An 8,637-nucleotide genomic window follows, 5' to 3' on the forward strand; every position below is an offset into this window, starting at 1 on the left:
AATAAAAATAAAATTCACCTGAAAAAAATACATAGCTGCTTACTATCCTTTTAAATCTTTTAGTTATATTTTATATTGTGTGCGTCTGTGTGTGTGTTTCCTAAGCCAGCATCCCTTGCATATAATATATTCTATTCCATTCTAAGTGATTTATATTCTGTTGCAAATCTTTCTGTGGCTCCAAACTTCAATGAAAAAGATTATCATATAAAGTAAATTATATATCAAAAAACAAAAAGTAGTAAACTACAGTAATTTTAAGATTTTCAAGTGCCTGTAATTATTTTCCTTTGTCTAACACTTAAGGAGCTCATGTGATAACAAAAGCAAAATAAAAGACACAAAAGCCGGCAAGTTCATATGAAATGATGTATTCTGATGACCATTTTTTTTTTTGCTCATTTCTATTCTAATTTTATTTCTTTTTTTAAAAAAATTATTTTTTATTAATTGTTCGAGACAATACAATGATCTTGATATATCATACATTTGATTCAATGGGGTATGAATTCTCATTTTTCCACGTGTACAGATTGCAGGATCACATTGGTTATACAGCCACGTATATACATACAGCAATACTAGTGTCTGTTGTATTCTGATGACCATTTTATTAAAACACATACACAAAAATGTCTTCTCATTTCTGCATGATGTTACAGTAGAATAAAGATAAATATTATATTTTTAAACTTGCATTTTTGTATTAAGTCAGTGAGTGCTTATTGAATGTCTACTATGTCCCAAGCACATCATTCTAGAGGTTGAAGTTGTACCAGAGAAGAAAAAGATTTGAATGTCCACCCTGAAGGAGCTCCCATTGTGATTACCTATGAAATCTGACTGAGAAATTCAAGTAAGTATTAAAAAAGAAAGGTTTTCCAAAGACTCACTTTTATCAAGTTAGCGAGCTGTTCACATTTTTAAATGAAACAAAACTTATATTATGAATGAAAATGAATTATTTTGAATATGATGGAAAAACTGGAAAATAGAATTGTATAAACTATAAAGCAAACTAGCCCTGTTTTTGGAATTTAATACTCCTGATTACCCTCCCACATATAAATATTTACACAGCCAACTCTACTTTCTGTATGGAAAATGAAGGGACTGGGGGCAGAAAGTCAACTGAACTTTCTAAATATCCTCCAAGTGTGTTATGGAGACAGGAAAGCTGGCTGCCTCCACCCCTCCACAGCGGTGTGTTCACAGGGCAGCCCTGCAAAAACTAAGTCTCTGCATACTCCAAACCCACAGGTCAGCTTTAGTCCTTGAATTAAATGCCTTTATTAATGAAGTTGCAGAAGAGGTTGACAGAATAAAATTATTAGTGAATATGGAACTTCCTGTTTCATAATTGTTTTTTCTTAAAGTACACAATTAATTTTGAAATCACAAGGCTAGCTCCTTCTGAATACTAATAGCATGAATTTCAGAAAGTATATCATTGTATGTCTTGGGAGATGAATGAAAAAAGATCAAAGGAAGATGAAAAATGTGTTTTCAACATAAATAAAATAACATTCATTTATATGCAGTTAAATCAAGTAATTTCTCCTATTAAGGAGCGTTTTTAAACTCAGAAAAGTTATCAAAAAATCAAAGACAGACAATGGGATTATTTAAGACTAATATTCTTATACAATCTAACAAAAAGGGAAATAATGTATATATATAGCCTAATATAAATATATCATTACCATGGATTAGCAGGACATTAGCTAACAGTGTATGGGGGTTTACCCAAGAGTGTCTGAGTCACCATAATTAGATGTGTGGCATCATTACATTTCTGTGGACTCTTCTGAGTCCATAGAAATACTATCAATCACATTTTATTGTAATTCTTTTCATTTTAATGTAATGTAAACAAGAAATCAGTTTTCAGATACATCCTTCGGAAAACACAACGTGATGCTTTTGTAGTGCATAAGCTCCTTATAACAATGAGATGCAAATGTTGATCTCACTGGAAGTGTTTCATTTATAAGAGTTTATATCTTAAGAAAGACATGAAATCTTAAAAAAAAAACAAATATTAGAACTTTATTCAACAATTATTTGCTATAAACATGAGTAGAGCTTTTTCCTGGTTTTAGTCCCTGTACATATGTTCCCCATTTTAGTCAGTGAATTAATCATTTGTTTAGACACAGGATCCTCAGCTTCCAATCATCTTTATAAGTGTTGATGTTCCTGATTTTCTAATTTTAACATAGGAAAAGAAAGCACTAAAAAATTTAACCATAAAGCAAAATTCTTAACATAATTGCTAATTGATCTGGAATCAGTTTTCATTTGTGTCCTTTTATTTTGGCTTAGTTGTTTATTTCCTTAGTAATAAAAACTAAGGGAACAGGATTAAAAATTTCAAAATAACAGGAAGTGAATAAGCAGTGTTTATATTTCTCAAAAGATCTGACTTTCCAGTCCCTGAAACAGAAAATGTAACCCATGTGTAAGGAAAGCTGCAGAGTCAGAGTCCAGATTAAAATCTTGGTTGCTGGAAGCTTTGTTTTCACCTCATCTCCCAGTCTGAATATTTTCTTCTCATCGACTCTTTCACAAGTAATCCCTCGAACGTCTCAATCTAAAATCTTCCTCCAAAACTCTTCTTTTGCTGTTTTTCTCTTAAATATCTCTGCCTCCTCAGATTTATAGATTTAATTTAATTTTAGTTTATAAATACACAAATAAATACTAAGAATTCTGTGGATTCTTAGAATTGGGTTTATCATTTCCATCCTTGCCTGCTTTGACACCTATTAGACTTCCCTAAATTGTTCAAATCTCTTAATCAATAACAACCAGAGGGCATATTGGCTTGGTTATGTCTATAGGCTGCCAGAATTTATGTACTTCTCAGTGTCAAGATAACATAAATATGCAAACAAGACGACATCAGAAGGTTTGGTACAAGCCAGAGGACGGTGGGTCAGATTTAGGAAATCTGGATCAAGTCTCATCCTTAATAAGCTCATTAAACTTTATGTATTCATTTACAATAAGGAGAGAGATGGTATGATCTATGACTGCCCTGAGAGTGTTTTTTTTTTTTTACTTTATTTCACAGTGCATGAGTCACAGGCCATCCGGCATGGTACTTCCTTGCCAGAAGTAGTGCTCCCTAGAAATGAAGGCAGCATGTGTCGAAATGATCTAAAATATGAATTTGACAGGGCACAAAAAATAAAAATATAAAATATCTCACTAAGAACTATATATATTGCTTATATGTTATATGATGATGTTATATATTGGGCTTACTAAAATATATTAATTTCACTTATTTGTCTTTTAATTTTTTAGCTACTTTAAATTGAAAATCATGCTTGAACTATATTTATATTGCACAGCACAACTCTAGAGTATCCGAAAAGTTTCAAAATGTTTCTTTTTTATGGAGAATTTTACAGAAATAGAAAACTGTTTTGATTTTTCAAAAGCACGTTCAACATGTTTTGGCAACATTTCTGTTTCAATCATGTAGAGTTTTCCTATATATGTTTCAAATTAAGGTGATTGCTCATAACATTATTGGCAAATATATTCTTGAAAAGTGTGTTCTGATAATGAAACACCAAAATGTCTATGGCTGTCATTTAAATATATGTGTACAGGTCATTTTATTCCTGGCCATACAGTTACATAATGCAGTTGTCATATCACAAGCAAATGGACATCATTAAAAAAATTAGATACATCTGCTCAACAGTTCAATCTAAACTTTGAGAAATCCCACCATTTAGACAATGTGCAAAAAATGATGACTAACTTTTAAAATGTGTATTTGTTAAAATATCTGCTGTACTGGAAGTCAGAGGCCAAGAATCATATTACCCATTCATGCTCTCTGAACAGCATTATTTTAGAACTTAACTGTATTTAAATTTTAGCTTAGGGCTGGGGATGTGGCTCAAGAGGTAGCGGGCTCGCCTGGCATGCGTGCGGCCCGGGTTCGATCCTCAGCACCACATACACACAAAGATGTTGTGTCCGCCGAAAACATTTTTCTCTTTCTATTCTCTCTTGAAGTTACTCTATCAGTTTCAGCCCCAACTTCAAACAAAATCAGAGAATGAATGATTTCTACATCACTAAATCTAATTAATGGTTAACTCTAGACCTGAAATTCCTGTTTTATTTGAACAATCGGTAGCATTTTATATGATTGTTATTTCCATCTTTCCAGAATCCCTCACTCACCTGACTTAAATCAACCCAGATAATATTTAAATACATAGTAATATTAATATTTTTTCAAAGTTAGGATTTCAATTAAATGGCTAGTTTATTTCCTCTAATACAGTGTCCAGTTTTCCTTTTGTACCCAAGGTCTCAAGTTCATATTCTATCACATTTGAGCATCTGTAATTGGTGAGAACTTGGCATCAGGAATAAAAATCATTCTGTGCAATATAATCTTGGAACATAACCTAAATCTGTTTATTTAAAATACAAAGTCATGAGGTCAGGGACCAGATCATTGCATTTCAAATATTGTCATCTGTTTCAGTGTATGGAAAATATGTTTCTCCTGTAAAGCTTACTTAAATGATACTATACTTATAAAGTAACAGATAACATGTTTATAATTGATAGCATAGAAACCATCATATATGCATATATTTGTATGTGTGAATATAAATCTTCCCAAAAAACTCATTAACAGCATAAGCTGAAGTTTGTTTTTTTTTTAACTTCATTCAAACCATAGAAAAGAGAGAAAAAGAAAATGAATGCTAATTCAAATACTAGTTCTATTTTACTTCAAGAGGAAATAAAAGATGTTTAAAGTTTGTATACATGGGGGACAGTTGCTAATAAATAGGTTCTAGTATTTTTACTATGGATACACTGAATACTACATAATCCATTAGCAACATAAATTTTATGTGTACTCTTCCACTTGTTGAAATAAAACTAAAATGTATATGGTGCTTTCCTTTGATAATAATTGCATCTTTCCATAGTTTTAAGAGGGCATGGTCACTAAGTAGTCAACATCATACATTGAAAAGAAATGAAGGAGAGTCAACGTGCTCCTGATAACATTCCCAAGCACTTCAAGTATTTCTATTGTGTACAGTGATCTTTGCTGAAAACCTGTAATGAAATTTCCTCTGAGAAATCAAAAGATAGCTTCTCTTTAATATGTTTCAAAATAAGAAAGAAAGCCATAAGTATTGAAGAGGAGGCAAAACAATTCAAATGTAAAAGCTGCTCCTTATTTTTTCTCAACAAGCATTTTATTTGTACTTGTTTTTAGTAAACCTCTTCCAAAGACCCAAATATTTATTTGCCTTTCATTTGTTATCTACCATGAACCAGGTACTAGGCTTGATGCAAATGACAAATATGAACTCACACGCATGTCCCCCCACACACTGAAACCTATTGTACCTTCCTCAAGTGATCCATATCTTCATACTTTATTAGAAAAATTTCATAAAACACTGTAAACACCTCCCTGGTAGTCAGAGACACAGATCCACAAGGCCAGATAGGTCTCGGTAACAATTAATGTTCCTTATTTTCGTTATTGATTTCTGTTCTCTATTGCCAAAGAAAAGAGTGGAACACTTGATAGAATTGTGATTGATTGGATATATGGAATATTGAAATTGATCTTTGGGTTGTTGTTTCCCTTCCTCCTCTTTGCACCTTACTAATTCAATGCCCATTTCAAAACTTTCTGCTTAACTTCTACCAGATTCACATTCCTAAAATACCAGCATAGCACTGTGAAAATCTCTGGAGCCAGAAAGACAGTGCCTGGAACCCTGGCTCCGGCACTCACTGTATCTGAGGCTGTAAGTAAATGATTTGACATTTCTGAACACCAGATTTCTTCATGTGTAAATGAAGGTAACTTGTAAAATGAAGTTCAGTTTATTGCAGAGCTATCAGAATTGAAGACATGTATGTCAATCACCTTGCACACAGGAAACTCCATCTGTGTTGGCAGGATATGCTGCTGATGGTGAGAATGAGGTTAAGAATGATATACTCCTGCTCAGAAACTTACCATCACCCTCACTGCAGGATATATAAAACTCGAAACATTGTGTGAATTTTAAGATTTCCACAAAAATTTTCTGCTCCACCTATGTGGAGCACAATGTCAACTATTCACAAAGTGTATTTTTCATGTTCCGATCTCTCTTCCCACTATTCTTCTATGCTTTATGCTAATTAATGCCTTTAAGTTGACTGCTTCCACAAAGTAAGAATATTTATCTTGTTTTGAGCAACTATCTAAGTTTCACTAATTTTTCAATATTCATCAGAAAGTTGAACCTCTTTCAAAGTCTCATGAGTTCCTCTAATACTAACATCTCTTCTAAAAATAAAAATTTTTAAGATTTTGATGGATCTCAATTAACCTTGTCATATCAGCATAAAATAAGGCACTTTTTCAAATAAAAAATAGTTTTCATATATTTAAGAATCGTATTCATTATCTTTCTGCCTCTAAGAATTAGCTTAAATACGTAAATTAGAGGTTATACCCACTGCAAGAGGCAAGAAGCTCTGTACCTGGGATGAAGCAACTGTTGAAGCCAATGAACATGCAGAATTCAAAAGAGAAACAAAAAAAAATAACATTATTTCACAAGAAAACTATTTTTTAAGTTTCTGAAAAATAAAGCAATTCACATAAACTATTTCTCCAGATATTTTAAGTCCAGATTGCAAAATGACACAAAACCTATAAATATTGTGTGACTAACTTATTAAATTCCTTTCCAATTTACTATTTCTCAAAAATATGGAAAAAATTGAATTCAAGAACATTTAATGTGTACATAAGGACATTTATGTATAACAAAAAGATTATAAAAACAGAAAAATGGGTATTGATGTAAAAAAGATTATAAAGAAATATCATTATATAGTTTGGTGCCTTATATTACTTAAACATTTCTAATTGTATCTTTTATTTTAAGAATATCTTCCTCATATTTATGTCCAACTGATTTACCTACTGGGCATTTATTTGATAATTTATCTTTGTAGAAAACATAAGCAAATTCTTCCCAATTGATTATAGAGAGCTTTTTTCCTTTAACCCTGCAATTTATTTCTGTATAATTGAACATCAATTTCTTTTCTTTGCTCTTAAATACAAGATTTTATGATTTTATTCCATGTCTCTATCTCTTCCACACTATACAGGTAACATATAAAACAAAGACAGTATTAGGGCAATATTTAAAGTATACTTTTCTGTTAAGGATGAAAGGAATTTAGCATGAAGTCTCATGAAATGAAAAGTGCATAGACTTTGCATGACAATTTCACTGTTTTTACTACAAGAATACAGATTACTTCAAACACATTCATTTATATGCACATGGAACTAGAAAGTAAGGATTCAATATCAACCAATTCTATGGTTGTCTAAAATTGGAGTTGAAATTTTTACCTGCGTTTTGTTTAGAATATAGTTTTTTTTATAAAGACAGAAAATGCATGAAGCTGTCAGAATAGATAATACCTACAGTGGAAAAAAAGGAAGGGAAGCGAAGAAATCAACTGCATTTTAAAAAGAACCCCTAAATCCTGCTTCCAGACCTACAGCAAGTAGCTTTCCTCTATATCTTATAAGCAACTGTCTTTTCCTTTGCTCTGAGAACACAGGCTTTGCCTAGCAGGAAAGTATGAAAATTAAATAGAAAACCAGAAGGTTATGAAATTCTCTTACCCTCTGGGCTTGCGGGACTGCGCTAGCGTCTCAGTTGCAGACACATGTGTAAACAAGAGAATTTCCTGCATCCTTTTCTCATCTGAGCAGCTCCGGGGTCCTGGCCAACAGGATTATTCCAGTATTAAGGACACCCCACTCTAACTCCAAAAGGATTCCCATTGGTTGTGAAGTTCTCTCAAAACCGATACCACAACACCCTCTTTGGATCACAAGTAAGATAACCAAAATAAAATAATTTCAATGTTCTCAAAGTATTAAGTATTGTTATTCAAAGCTTCCCAGACAGCCCATTTGAAACTATGTTCTGTGAGCAGAAAAGGAAGAAAATACCTACCTCCTCATTCACACGTATATTTAGTATTTAATAATAATAACTTCTAAAAATGGAAAAGCCTAAAGCTAAAATGACAAAAACTATTAAAGCCCCTATCTGGAAAATAGCTAAAGGAAAATTCTACTGCAGGTCATAGAACAATGGAAAATATCACTTGTTCAATTTGGTTTGCATTAAATTGCCAAAAAAGAAAAAGAAATCCTATTTAATAAAGTATTTGAGAATACAACTCATAATACAAAAACTATCTGTCAATCCTTTGATCTTAGTCATGTTGGCAGGGAATGTGACCTGCCGTCCCCAGGACTCACAGGAGAGTTCTCTGGCCTCTTCCCAGGGGAAGGAGTGGCTTTCCAGTGACATGACTCAGCTGTCAGGAAGTGTTGTGATGAGGGGTGCTGGCAGACCACGGAGAAGAGAGCTTTCCTGGCTGACAGAGGACACAATTCCCAAAGGAAAAGAGCAAGGGCAGAGGAGACAATCAGTATGCTCCTCATGAGTGACACCAAGACAGCTTTGGAAATTAGGAAGTAAATGTCAAGTAAATGAGTTTATTCTTCCACCTTTTAATTTGGAGGATTATTCTTAG

General features: G+C 32.7%; 1 protein-coding gene across 8 annotated transcripts in view; it reads right to left on the reverse strand.

The window, feature by feature from the left end:
• Ccdc102b (coiled-coil domain containing 102B) overlaps positions 1-7,808 on the reverse strand; it is a 214,597-nt gene extending 206,789 nt beyond the window's left edge. For all 8 annotated transcript variants that reach the window (XM_071602651.1, XM_027935286.2, XM_071602652.1 and 5 more), the window contains exon 1: positions 7,712-7,808. The gene's annotated coding sequence lies outside the window, so the exon portion shown is untranslated. The remainder of the gene's footprint in view (positions 1-7,711) is intronic.
• Positions 7,809-8,637: the final 829 nt, after the last annotated feature.

The sequence above is a fragment of the Marmota flaviventris genome, chromosome 16, assembly GCF_047511675.1.
Source record: "Marmota flaviventris isolate mMarFla1 chromosome 16, mMarFla1.hap1, whole genome shotgun sequence".
Classification (NCBI taxonomy): Eukaryota; Metazoa; Chordata; class Mammalia; order Rodentia; family Sciuridae; genus Marmota; species Marmota flaviventris.